We start from the raw sequence: 13,659 nt of genomic DNA, 5'->3' as shown, positions 1-13,659 counted from the left end.
ATTAGATATAAATTTTTTAAAAATGTGTGTTCTAGAATATATACCAAACAAATATTTCAGCATTCTTTTTCTACACACTACTGGATCATCTTATATATCCTTTAATAAGTGTATAAATTCTCATCTTGGAAACTTTTTCTCTAGAAAAACAAGAAATTATGGGCTGAGGGGAGGTCTAGTGGGTAAAGTGTTTGCTGCACAAGTGTTAAGAATGTGTTCAAATCCTCAGGCCCCACAGCAAAAGCAAGACATGCTAGCTCACATCTGTCATAGGAGAGTGGGAGCTAGAGATTATGAGAACTGCCAGAAACTTTAAATCTGGTTAGCCTGGTGTACACAGGTACAAAGACCCTACCACAAACAAGGTGCAAGACAAGGGCAGCCACCTGAGGTTGCTTGCCTATGACCACAGCACGCATGCTGTGGCATAAGTGTGTATGTATGTATGTGTGTGTGTGCGCGTGCGCACGCACGCTCGTGTCCTCTCTCTCACACACACACACAAATTATGACAATAATACTACTACTTCTGAGAGAAGCTATAATTCTCCTAAGTTTCCATCAAAATGAAATATAACCAACTCTAGTGCAGAAGCCACAATAACCACCTGCAATTCTTACATTGAAAACATCGTTTCTAATGAGACAGTGTTAGAGATGGAGTCTTTAGGATACAATCAGGTTTAGATGAGGTCGTAAAAATGGCTATCCTCATAACAGGATTTGTGCCACTCTAAGTGACAAGTTTATTTCTCCCTTTCTCTCTGTCATGTAAGGGCAAAGTGAGGAGGCAGACACCTATAAGCAAGAAGACAGCCATGACCAGAAACCATCCACAATGTTGCTCTTAAACTTTACCCTTTAGAATTGTAAGAAATAAAGTTCTGTCGTTTAAGCCAGCAGTCACTGGTGTTTTGGCATAGCAGCCTGAGCCATTTTAAGACACTGTCCAAACTAAAGCAAGCAGGGACACTACAACTGTTCCCTACAACTTAAACACCAAAACCACTGTAAAATCTCTTCCATTCACCAACAAAATAAATACCATTTGATTGATTCAAGCCCAAACCATCATTTTTATTTTTCAATGTGTTACATAAACGTCACTGTTTCTACTCTGATCAATTAACATGTCAAATCTGGTCCAGAATAACCCAAGCTGAGAGAGCTGATGAGGTCACTGTCTCAGGTAGCTGGAGGAGTTTAGCTTAGCTCTACTGCCTACACTCTAAAAATAACCATGCCTCCTGCCAGAGTGAAGGTTAAAGAGTAAACTGAGCATGAGGATGGGGTGGGATGGGATGGGGGGAGTGTTATTTCAAGTTCATTAGTAAATCACAGTGATCTAATTTTTTTCTGTTTTAGTACTAACACCACCTTAAATTTTTAGCTAACCATATGACAGAACAGTAACTAAAAATCAAGCAGAAAAATAACTGAGAATGTCTTATTTAAAAATTGTTCAGGGTATACACCTTTAGCTCCAGCACTCAGGAAGTAGAGGCAGGTAGAACCTCTATGAGTTTGAAGCCACCTTGGTGTATAGAGTGAGTTCCGGGATAGCCAGGGCTACACAGAGAAACTCTGGCTCAAAAAACCAAACCAAACAAATAAAACAAAAACAAAAGAAAGAAAGAAAAGAAAGTCAGGGCCTCCTTGATGATGAAAAATCTAAAAAACTGCACATGCTAAAATAATTGGATCTTACACTGTAAACAACCTCAACCCCTAAGTTTTATAACGCCCACAGCTGAAAATGAGTGTAGCATGTAGATTAATGGCAGAGCACAAGCTTAGCAACAACAAGCTCCAGGTTCAGTCCTTAACATCCCTAAAAATAAATGTCAAAGGATTTACACAATTTCACAAAGAAAACACTGGAGATAATCTTTACAATTAAGCAACTATTTTTTAGGATAGGAAACAACCACAACGTTTTAAAAATAAGAAATAATTGGAGTTATCACCGAAATTAAAAGTCTCTCCAAAAGACTAGACAATGGAAATATAAGCTGTAGACTGTTAAGTATCTATGAAACAAACAGACGGCAAAGGACAGCAGCCGAAATGCATTGAACACCTTACAGAAGCTGGCAGATGGGACACTAGGAGGGCAGACTCTGAGAACTCAAGACCGGCCTGGTCTACATAGCCAGTTTCATGCCACCCAGTGCTACAGAGGAGAACCTTCCCCCAAAACAAAGAATTCCACAACAAAAAACGTTTTACAACATATAATGATCATTTGAGGAAAGATTCTGAACATTATCAATAATTAAGGAAATAACCTACTCTACTCTAACCATCTTAAGGATGGCTAAAAAACTTGAACAAAAAAATTTTACTTTATATTAAATACAGACAAGACAGAAATTTGTTTGTTTGTTTTTTGTTTTCCAAGACAGGGTTTCTCTGTATAGCCCTGGCTGTCCTGGAACTCACTCTGTAGATTAAAGGCTAGGATTAAAGGCGTGAGCCACCACTGCCTAGGCCAGACAAGACAGAAATTAACTAGACGTTTCATATGCTGTTAGTTGAAATACCAAATGGTATAGTCAATTTGTAAAAAAACATTTTGGCAATTTGCTAAATATAAGTTTACCACATATTCCAAGAATCTAATCATCTAGGCATTATCCAAACCTCCAAAACTAAAAATATCTGTCTACAGAATTGGTGAAATGTAAAGCTGTATGTTTCAGTATTATTTTGATGCATTCAAAACACTAAAAAATAATATTCCTCACCTGGGTCAGAGATGAACATACTGAAGTATGTCCACACAGCCAGACTACTGAGAAACAATCCACAGAAACGAGTGAATGTTACAACCCGCAATGAGGATGGAGCTCAGGTATGTCATGCTACACATAAGAAGCTAAACTCAAAAGATCATATGCTATTGGGTTATCATAGGATGCCACCTGTGGTACTTTTCTGTAAAAGATGAAACTGTAAGACAGACACTGGCTCAGTGTTCAACAGGGGCAGTGGAAGAGACTGTAACTGATCACAAAGCACAGAGAAGCTTCTGGAGTGATGGTAACATCATGTTCTATGTCTCAAATGCAAGGCTGTCATATAAATGCCTGTGTCTGTCAAACAGGTAACCTAAGAACATAAACAAATTTTACTATATGTAAATTACACTTCAATAAATACAGTGTATAAAAAAAGTAGGTAAAAAAGAGTGAAGAAGAAAACCATGGCAATTGCTACATAGTGGACAATACTTAAGCACCCTAAATCTGAAGCTGGAAGGTGTCACTGTGGTCAGAGAACACAGTACTCTTGCAGAGGATCAGAACTGAGTTCCCCAAATCCATGACTGGGTGGCTGACAATCACCTATATCTCCAATTACTGTGGGATCCAATGCCTCTGGTCTTTATGGACACCACGTGATCAGACCTGAGATCATAAATGTAAAAGTGATATTAAAAGAACCCAACAGGTTATATTCATATATTTAAAAATGTGGTAAAACAACGATAAAAGAAGCTGTGAATTTGAGGGGAGGAGTACAGAGAGATGTTGGAGGCAGAAAAGGGAAGGGAGAATATTATATAATTATATTTTTATTAAAAATAATAAGCCAGGGTCTGAAGAGATGGTTCATTGGTTAAGAACACTGACTGCTCTTCCAGGGGTCCTGAATTCAATTCCCAGCAGCCACATGGTGGTTCACAACCATCTGTAATGAAATCTGATGCCATACAGTGTACTCACATATATAAGAAATAAATATTTTTTTAAAAATGAAAATAAAGACACTTTAAAAAATAAACAATTATTTATCAAGGGGAAATGTTCATTTTCTTATTCACTTTAATATTATAATATTAAATTAAGTAATTTTATCTTCATAATAAGTAATTCTCCAAGCCAATTTTCTAATACTGCTAGACACATTCTAATTTACTACCCAGAGAACCTAACAGCATTGAAATTCAAAGCAAGAGATACATATTGCATAAAATGGGGCCAGGTGTGGTGGTATACACCTTTGATCGTAGCACTTGAGAAGCAGAGACAGGTGGATCTCTATGAGTTTCAAGACATCCAGGGCTATACAATGAGGTCCTATCTCAATAAATACGTGAATAATTGAACAGAAAAAAAATGTTAATGAAAAGCAGGACTTTGGGCTACTTTCTATTATTAAATATTTAACTGGGATGAATAACAACATCTTCTCCTTTGGTAGGCCAGATGCAGGAATAGAAAGAAAACTGGGTATTTCAGGATCAGGGATATTAACCTCTATTTCCTATTGTACAAAAATCTGACAGTATTAGCTAACCCAACTGTAAAGAAGTGCTGGGTAACCCATTCAAAGTGTAAGCCCCTTGCACCACCTACTAGTCCACTGCATATATACTGGCATGTACAAGTGCATAAGAATGTTACCAGGCGTAAGAAGCCGAAAGTATATTGTTATCTTTTTTTAAATAAGAGTCTCAACATGTAATTCTGGCTGGGCTCAAACTCACAGATTCTGCCTGCTTCAGTTTCCCCAGTACTGGGATTAAAGGCATGGACCACCACACCTGGCAGAAGCTACAAATATAAACAATGCATCCACAATCTGTTATATAGTCAAGTAGTCAACTAAGAAAATAATTACACAACTATAATACAAAAGATACAGACATCAAGATTAGCCGCACGCCTTTAATCCCAGCACTTGGGAGGCAGAGGCAGGAGGATTCTGAGTTCGAGGCCAGCCTGGTCTACAGTGTGAGTTCCAGGACAGCCAGGGCCGCACAGAGAAAAACTAAAAAAAAAAAAAAATCAAGATCATTAAAAATAACTACAAGAGACTGAGGCTTGCAATCATAAGTCACAAGTTTGAGACCAGCCTGGGCTACACAGTGACACCCTGTCTCAAAAGGAAAATAAATTAAAATAAATAAAATGTTATCAAGAAAGAAAGAAAAGTGTTATTTTCACTTTTGATAAGGAAGGAAAAGCTTCCATGGAAAACAAGCTTTTAAGGTACTTTCAAGATAGAATAAATGTTCAAAGAGGAGGAAGAGAAGGCCGAAGAGCAGGAAGATGGTGATGACAATGATATTCTGACAGCCCACAAGGAAAAATAAAATGGAAGTTACAAACCTGATAAATTCAAGAAAAACCTGTACTATGCTCTAGCTAACCATAAGAAGAGCTGGTCAAACAGGGAGGAGGCTAACAAAGAAGGGCATAGGTCTGAGGGGTGTGGGAGATGTGTGTGTGTGTGTGTGTGAGAGAGAGAGAGAGAGAGAGAGAGACAGAGACAGAGACAGAGACAGAGACAGGCAGAGAGAGAGAGAGAGAGAGAGAGAGAGAGAGAGAGAGAGAGAGAGAGAGATCAGAGAGGTTATTTTGTCAAAAGTAAGTCTGAAATGGAAGGAGAAACGCGTTTAAAGTCACTGTGCTTGCAGAGAGCCTGTCTTAGACAGGCACATGGAAATTTAAAAGGAAGAGACAGGACAAACACTGGAGGATACACAGGATTTGGCTTTATAAACAGTTATAAAACAAAGTTAAAAAGACACATTTGGGGCTGGAGAGATGAGATGGCTCAGTGGTTAAGAGCACTGACTACTCTTCCAGAGGTCCTGAGTTCAATTCCCAGCAACCACATGGTGGCTCACAACCATCTGTAATGAGATCTGACGCCATCTTCTGGTGTGTCTGAAGAAAGTGACAGTGTACTGAGTACTCACATACAATAAATAAATCAATCTAAAAAAAAAAAAAAAAAAAAAGAAAGGACATTTTGAGTACAGAAATCAAATGCCACAAATGACAAGCTGGTACCTAGAAGACTAATTCTAATATGTTTAAATCCCAGCTGACACATTACAAAGAACCAGTGCAGTAGATGTGGAACTTATAAACTAGAGGCTGGCAAGATGGATTCCAAAGACCCACATAGTAGAAGGAGACAATCAGCTCCTGCAAGTTGTTCCTGGCTTCCACATGCTATCATGGTCAAGTGTCTACCCATACACATACATATAACACACACAGTAAAAACAGAATTCAAATGTTTGCAAGAAATAAATTAGAACTAGATATACAGACTTATACACTATCTAAACAGAAAGTTCAAACCCAAATACCTTGTACACTAAACCTTACTATAAACAACCCAATCAGTATCCAAGAGTATCTATGCTCTAAGAGAGGAAGTCTGAAACAAGAATCTTAGGACTCTTAAAGAAAGCAAGAATGGACAGAAAGAGTGAGGGAAGTCGAGGACAGAAGACTTCTAATGATTCACATTTCCTCTTACTTCCACCATTACAAAGAAACACAAAGACATATACTATGAAAAGATCTTAAGAGTGAAGTCAGGCCAGACACTGGTGGCACTTGCCTTCATTTCCAGCACTCAAGTGGCAGAGGCAGGTAGATCTGAGTTTGAGGCCAACATAGTCAACAAATCGAGTTTCAGGACAGACAGGGCTATACAGAAGAAACCCTGTCTTGAACCACCCCCCCAACCACCAAAAGAGTGAAAAGCTATTTTCATGGAATTACCGAGGGAGCCATTTTGAGAGGGGAGATGGGGGGTATGCTGAGACATATCCTTATTATGTAGGATATACTGACCAACTTGCTGTCTGCCTCAGCCTCCAGAGTAAGGATTTAGGATAACAGGTGTGTGCAACTATGCCCAGCTAAATGACTCACTCTTATTCAAGGACCCAGCTATTTCTCTTTCCCATCCAAAGATCATAAAACACTAGGATTCAGTTAACTCAGTCAAGTCTGTACTGGTGACTCACACCAGGAACTCCAGCACTTAGGAAGTGAAGGCAAGATTATAAATTCAAGATTATTCTCAAGTAGTTTGAGGCCAGATTGGGCTTCCCTATCTGGCAGGCTTGAATAAGACCTATGTTGCCTCTTCCTAGAAAGACTTTTGTCGCACAACACACATAAATATAAAATAAAATATTTTCTTATTTTCTTGAGACAGGGTTTCTCCATTTAACCCTGGCTGTCCTGGCTTGTTCTGCAGACCAAGATGGCCTCAAACTCAAGATCTGCATGCCCCTGACTCCCAAGTGCTGGGATAAAGGCGAGGACCACCACAGTCCAGCTACAAATAAATCTCTAAAAAGGTATACCAATGTAAGTTCACTGTGTTGTGAGGATACTTTACTGCACATCTTAGAAACTATAGTGTAAAATTCTTCTTCTTTTCTTTGGGGGTGAGGATTGGGGGACATTGGCCTTGAACTCAAAATTCTCTTGCCTCGGGGCTTCTGAATATCTGGTATCACAGGCATATACCTACCTTTCCCTTACTAAGAATTTTGTCTTTTCACTTAAAGGAGGCTCTTATAACCTGAGTTGCTGGCACTACCCTTGCATTCAGTGCCATCTACTTAACACGTACACTAATGTAGCACAGGTGCTCTGACAACAGGCAAAGTGAATAAGAGACGGCTAGTGAGTACAGCTTAGACATAGTACCCCAAAACAAAAGCTGGGGTAGTAGATTCCATCTTTCTGCCCAGAAAAGCACACAATTTAAAACTTACAAATTGTTTAATTCTGTACTTTACCAATTAACATTTTTACTCCATGGTTGACAAGAAAAAAAAAAAATCCAAACTCCAAACAGAAGAGGCTGACTACACGAATGGTCACGATGGTCACGAGACAGACACTCAAGCTACTGATCTCATTCACTCAGGGACCCAAGTTCTAAACAGGAAGAGTGAATAACAGATTGTCTCTGCTTACTGACAATCTACTTAAAAAAAAAGACAGATCCACTCTCAAACACTGAAAAGCCAACTCCATAATTAAACAAATAAATTTAAACACAACTCTTAACACCAATGTTATATAATAAAAATTCAGTTTGTATCCTTTTTCAGACAAGGTCCTTCTTCATAGCTCTAACTGTCCTAGAACTCACTTTGTAGAGCAGGCTGGAATTGAACTCTCCCTACCTCAGTCTCGAGAGTGCTGGTACTAAAGGTGTGTGCCACAACACCCAGTACTTGGATCCTCCTTTATAATCTAGCTATTTCCTGGACATGGTTAGAATAACTTTTATATAGCAAAAGCAGTACAGGAATAAATCTGCTAAAAGCATAATGTAGCTAGTCATTTGATAGCTAGTCATTTGATAGCTAGTCATTTGATTATAAAGGCCAGTAACGTAGAGTCAGCTGTGGTCATCCATGACTATAATCCTAACACTCAAGACACAAGTAGCAGGGTGAGTTCCCCAGTCCCAGTTATGTAGTGAGCTCAGGATGAGGCGTGGCTAGTGTGAGACCCTGACTCAAAACAAGTAAAACTAGGATGGCAATACATGCTTATGATGACATTATGAAGGTAGAGACAGGAAGACCCAGAGGTTCAAGGCCATCCTCAGTTATATATTGAATTCAAAGGCAATTTGGGCTACATGAGACTCTTAAAAGGAGAGAAAAACAAAATCTCCTTGTCCTTTGGCAATATTTATAACCCTGACATAGCCTTAGAGAGACAAGAATTTTATAGTTGTAATACACAGACTAAGAATATGATCCAATACATACAAAGATGTCACCTGAAATCTTCCTGCAAATTTGGGAAGTGGGTGGTGATAGGGTATCCTTATCCAGTACACAGACAGTAAGGAATAGTCAAGTTATTCTTTCATCATATTTCCTTTTCTCCTCTACCCTCTTCATGAAACACAAAAACCAGATCTCATAAAATACAATGCCTAGTTCATGACTTCTGCTAAGAGTCTTGACATTACAATAGGAATATAGTCCCTGGATGATGGTGACAAAAGTTAGTCGGCCCCCACCTCAATGATCTGAATAACACTGCCTTTATACTGTCCTGTCATCAAAACTTCAACTTTTATGAACCCTCAACTCTTCCAAAACAGATATAAAAACAAAACAAAGCAAGACAAAAGGATTTAAAATTCTTTACCTGACTGTCTTAAGATGGTGTAGCCATGAGAAGAAGAGATGAGTGTTTAATCCTAGCCCTGATTCACGTTAGAAAACAAAGCATTTCCTTGTCACATTCTTAATAATCTGTTGGTGAGGCTCACAACAGAGCTCATAATCTTGAGAGAAAAATGTGTCTCTCTTGGTAGCGAAAGTTAAGCACACAGTGGGTAGCTGTAGCACCGGTGGACATTGTAGCACAAGGGAAAGGGACGAGAACGTACTCTGATAAGGTATGCCAAGAGGAAGACACCAACGAACAAAGAAATAATTGATGTTTACTTTAATGCATTCTTTAGAAATACACATATGTAAACACTTCCTATTCCTACGCTCAGAAATCAGGTTTAAAAGGCAAAGCAAACAAATAATATGAACAATAAAACTGAATTTGAGGGAGCTAGAGAGATGGCTCAGTGGTTAAGAGCCCTGACTGCTCTTCCAGAGGTCCTGAGTTCAATTCCCAGCAACCACATGGTGGCTCACAACCATCTGTAATGGAACCTGATACCCTCTTCTGGTGTGTCTGGAGACAGCTACAGTGTACTACTCATATACATAAAATAAATAATTCTTTAAAAAAAAACAAAAAACAAAAAAACTTGAATTTGAGGGAACAGCAATTAAATTGCTTATTGCTCTCGCAGAGGCCCTGAGTTTAATTTCTTGAACCCACATGACAGTTCACAACTGTAACTCCAGCTCCAAGGGATCTGGTGCCTTCTTTTGTTCTAGCCTCCACAGGCACTACCCTCACATACATAAATTCCCAGACACAGGCACAAAAATCTTACAAATATTTGAGGGACAGAGGCTGTGGCCCAGTAGCATAGAGCTTGCTTAGTTTACCTGAAAACTAGGCCCTAGTTTTTCTTTGTTTGAGACAGAGTCTCACTATGGAGCTCTGGAACTAACTTTGACTATGAGTCCTGGAACTCACTTTGTAGACAATGTTGGCCTCAAACTCAAGAGATCTCTACCTGCATCTGTTTCCAAGTGCTGAGATCAAAAGCATGCACTACTACCATCAGCCTAGGCCCCAATTCTTTAAAAAACAAAACAAAAAACCTAGAAGATGGGTGTGAAACAAACACGCAATATATTACCTATGATTGGTACCTCACACCTGTACACCCAGTACTCGGGAGGCTAGGCGAGACAAGTTTTCGTGATCAGCCTGGTCTACATTATGAATTTCAGGCCAGCCTGGGATAAAGTGAGTTCTTGTCTCAAAAATCAAATAAATAGGCTTAAGAAATGGTTCACTATTTAAGAATACTGGCTGTTCTTGCAGAGGACGCAGATTCAATTCCCAGCACCCACATGGCAGCTCCCAGCTACCCATACCTCCAGTTCCAGGGGTCCTGGCACCTTCGTCCCATCTCCTCCAGCATTAATCACGCAAGTGTCATGCAAACACCCATATACATAAAACTAAATTAAAATAGCAAAGCTGTATTTGTATTCTTAGATCTTACATATATGCATCTGCACTAACGTTTCCATTTTAGTTCCTAATGAGCGTTTTCTACTTTGGGCACCATGTGGAACAAAACTTAACAGAGTCAACTCTCAAACTTTTCTCAGTACAAATCCTCAAGGAACTAAGGATTGCTCAAACCTACCTTGCAGAGCCAGAGAGCGTCTCTGCTAAGTCTTGCCAGCCTCAAACACAGTCCTACCCTCTGCTACCTTGCAGAAGCCATATTTACAACTGTGTTCTGACTCCCTCTTTGTTGCTGAGAGCACATGATGATTCTTTTACTAACCAATATTCTGCAAGCTAGTGACAAAAAGAGCTACTAAAAAGAAAGAGAGGAAGGAAGGAAGGAAGGAAGGAAGGAAGGAAGGAAGGAAGGAAGGAAGGAGCCCACCCCACTAAGTTTTGAAAAGCTGTGCCTCTGAGACTAACTGGACTTCGACTCAGTGGAGGCTCTCACTCGTCGACTGCCCCTAGCTTTTGCTCAGGAGTGGTTAATTACTCTCCAGATGGCATGGATGATAACTCTGGGGTTTGAGAGAAGATATGACTTGACAAAAGGCTAAACAGAATTCAGGCAAACCAATTCTCAATATTTAACAACCTAAGACATGATCCACTCAAAGACAAGACACAATGCAAATAAAAAAGGAGGGAATAAAAAAAGAGACGCAGAGTGCTCACTCGAGGCTTACACCATTTGAAAACACAGCAATAGTTTAGGGCAGCAGGCTAAAACACAGCCAAATCAATTTATAAGTAATTTAGCCAAAACCGGAACAGAGCTATGAACAATATCCAAACTTTTGGAGATGGGAGTAAAACTGTTGAGTTTAGTGGTCTGCACTTACACATCGGGAAAGGGTCTTGAATTGAGGAATTAAATACTTTCAATGCCACTCACCTTCCTGATTTTATCGCCGACCGAAGTCTGGCCCAAGATCCTGAGAAAACTGGTCTGGAAGTTCGCTGAAGAACTGAGAAAAGTTAAAGTTTACATGGCAAAGGTGTCTCTTCTGAACATAGCCAAAATATTTATGATCATGCTTTAATTTTTTTTAGTCTCCTCAGAACTATTTAAAACCAAAATAACTTACCTAATTCAATTCTGACTACTGAACAAAACCCATGCCCGTAATGGAAACAACAAAGGATTAACACAAGATTTAAACGCCAGGCAAGTTATCTCCCAGCTCCACCAACACTAAAAAGTCACTTATGAGGAAAACCTGCATCTTTTCAACTCTAAACCAAACCACCCCTCTCAAGAAACTACAGTGGGGGAGGAGTGGGGGTGGGGGGAGGGGAGAATCCGGGCGAGAATGTGATAGCTCTAGTGCGGGTTTGTTTACAGACTACACCAACAATCATGAGTCAGAAATTCAAGCCACCAGATGCTTTCCAACTAATAAGGACCAAGCGGGACCGTTCTAAGGTGTCCTAAAAGATTTTGGGACAAGGGGAGGTACACTAAGAGAACTAGATCACGAAGCATTCAAGAACAGACTGCCAGTTTCTTGGACCTCGGCCTTCCGTACGAGGTGCTGGGCCTGAGAACTTGGGATGGGGGGAAGGGGACACATTGCGCGGTGGCCCTGAAGTGACTAGGAGATGGAGACAGGGCCGGGTCCCCAAACTATAAAGGGAGAAGAAATAAGAGTTTACGAATGGGTCACCGGACGAACAAGAAGTCCCTGTGAATCATGGAGGTGGCCCTAGTGGGCAACCCCGGGGACTGACCCGGGCAAAGGACAAGTAGTCCTCCCAGCACTGACTCGGGTGAGGGGAATAAGACTTAAAGTCTGGGAGTTTTAGGAAAGGGATTGGGCCTGTCCTGCGGAAAAGCGGTCAGGGAGAGGGGGAACGGGCCGAGCCGGACGAAACACGGACCCGGTAGGTCAAGGGGAGGGCGTCCGGCTGGGGCAGTTACAAGCACGGGAGCTGGCGAGGCCCGGCAGCCCGCTTCCCATCTAGGGTCATCCTTCTGCCAGCGGATGCTCCGACTGTTCCAGGCCCAGCCGCCCCGTCCACTGCCGCCACCAACGCCGCCGCCATCTTACACTGGCCAGCGGCAGCCACCACCACCGTCTCGGGTCTCCGCGCCTGCGCCTGCGCCGTCACGCTTTCCGGCGGGGTTTGCGACGCTGTGCTGGAGGAGACTGAGCGAGTGCGGTCCCGCGAGCTCCGGGCTCCCAACCCTCCTGGTGGCCGCACAGGGGGCGGAGCCTAAGGCCAACCGAAGCAGCGAGGGGCGCGTGCGCGGGGCGGAGGAGTCAAGTTGTTTTTGTAGTTTCAGAGTGATGGCTTGTCTCCTGGTATTTAAAACACATGCGATTTGGGGGCTTCTTAGCGTTGTGAACAACGGAAAATGAACCTCATTCCAAAGGGACTGGGAGGCAAACTACTAGGTGTCCTCCAGGCCTGAGGTTCTAATTCTTGCCACAATTTTTTTTTCTGTTTAAAGAAAAAAGGAAAAGAAACAAAGCAAAACCCCTTTCTCCTTTGAGGCCTGATCAGGACTGCATTTCCTTCAGTGGCTTCTTAAGATGCCTTCTGTCGAGGGTCACTTCCGTCTGACAGCACCCATTTGTCCATTTGTTTAAAAGAGCCACTCAGGTTTGGGGATGTTGTTCAAGTGTTGGAATGCTTCCTGAGGGTCTAAAAGTTTGAAAAGTTTGATCCCCAGACGTGGGGGTGGGAGTGAGACAGCTTAGAAACAGAATTTATAGTTTTATTCATTTGAAACAAGGTCTTTCTACATAATCCTGGCTGTCCTGGAATTGCAGATCTCGTAGAAATCACCCACCTGCCTCTGCCTCCCAGGTGCTGGGATTAGGATTAAAGGCGCTCAACACCGCAGAGTTTAATTTTTTAAATTAGCATACAAACTGACAGGTTACAAACTAGCACTCAGGAGGCTGAGGCAGGATATACAAAAGTTGGAGATCAACCTAGAACAACGGATAGTAAATTCTGGGCTAGAGTAAGTCCTCCTGCCCATCCCCAACACACGCACACGCACACGCACGCACCATACACACAGGAACAAAACAGGTTTCCATGTGGCATTTTCATTTGTGTCATACTGGTTCTTCCTGGTCCCCTTCCCACTCATTTTCCCCTTCTTCTTCTTGGTTACCTTCCTCCAAGGATCACCATTAGCTTTTGTGACTAGTTTATACTCTATTCTCTTTTCTTACCTCTTTTTTTTGTTTTG

The 13,659-nt window shown here is 41.2% G+C and overlaps 1 protein-coding gene across 3 annotated transcripts in view; it reads right to left on the bottom strand.

The window, feature by feature from the left end:
- The window catches only part of Dcaf8 (DDB1 and CUL4 associated factor 8), a 45,242-nt gene extending 32,593 nt beyond the window's left edge, over positions 1–12,649 (bottom strand). The window contains exons 1-3 of one of the 3 annotated variants that reach the window (XM_076914499.1): positions 12,333–12,496; positions 11,540–11,557; positions 11,347–11,419 (exon numbers count right to left, since the gene is read on the bottom strand). The gene's annotated coding sequence lies outside the window, so the exon portion shown is untranslated. Of the gene's footprint in view, positions 1–11,346; positions 11,420–11,539; positions 11,558–12,332 lie in introns of all 3 variants that reach the window. The other 2 variants (XM_034520851.2, XM_034520852.2) reach the window with 2 other exon arrangements.
- Positions 12,650–13,659: the final 1,010 nt, after the last annotated feature.

This window comes from Arvicanthis niloticus, chromosome 16 (genome assembly GCF_011762505.2).
Source record: "Arvicanthis niloticus isolate mArvNil1 chromosome 16, mArvNil1.pat.X, whole genome shotgun sequence".
NCBI lineage: Eukaryota > Metazoa > Chordata > Mammalia > Rodentia > Muridae > Arvicanthis > Arvicanthis niloticus.
The sequence above is the reverse complement of the archived record's forward strand: the minus strand, read 5'-3'. Positions and strand labels throughout refer to the sequence as shown.